The sequence below is a fragment of the Charadrius vociferus genome, unplaced genomic scaffold (assembly GCF_000708025.1).
Source record: "Charadrius vociferus isolate BGI_N301 unplaced genomic scaffold, ASM70802v2 scaffold214, whole genome shotgun sequence".
NCBI lineage: Eukaryota > Metazoa > Chordata > Aves > Charadriiformes > Charadriidae > Charadrius > Charadrius vociferus.
The window spans coordinates 78,829-79,667 of NW_009647955.1; positions in this window are offsets into that span (position 1 = coordinate 78,829).

Consider the following 839-nt stretch of genomic DNA (forward strand, 5'->3'; position numbering starts at 1 on the left):
CCCCCCCCTCATCCCCCCCAACCCCTGCATGGTGTTGGGCAGAGGGAGCTGGAGCGGTTCGGGGATGGATGCACAGAACCTGCTCTGCCAGGCGTGGAGCCCACCTGGGGTACAGTGATGCTGCTCGTAGGGTGCCCCCCAAGGCAGCACCCCTGGAGGGAGCAGGGGGTCCTGTCCCCGCAGGTTTCAGCCCCACAGAGGGGGCAGGAGCCCCAGAACCAGGTCCTGCCTCAAGGGTGCCAGGAGGTGCCAGGGAGGGGGCTGGTGCCCAGGAGGATGAGGACCATCCGGGAGGGGAGAGGAGCGTGTCGGGGGAGCTGAGGCAGAGGGGTTTCCCAGCTGGCACAGGATGCTGAGCCATCCCTCCTAATGCTAGCAGCGCCCAGGAACCTGCTTCACTGGGGGGCTCCTGCCTACGTCGATCCCAGCCTTGTGCCCTCCTGCTGCGACAGCCCCTGGTGAAGCCCCCTCCCTGTCCTGGCGGTGTGGCAGTGGGCAGATCTGGCACGGGGCACTTGCTCTGCTTCACACCCTGCCTATCATCCTTCCCACCCCAGCTCTTTCCTGCCCCCTGCCACCAGCCCTGCAGGCAGCCCTGGGGCACCCACCTTAGTCTGCGGCACAGATGGGAGGGTGAGCCGCAACATACCCGTACGTTAACTCTGAAGCCTAAGGATGGCTCGCAACCAACAGCATTGCTGATTCTCTTCCACCAAAGCCTCCAGCTTTTTATTCCAGCTCATCCCCCCTTCCAAAGCTGCTGGCTTAGCTCCACCACCTCCCTCTTGGCTGAGTCCTCGGCAGCTCTCACGGCTGGGTCAGTGCAAGCAGCCCCTGCC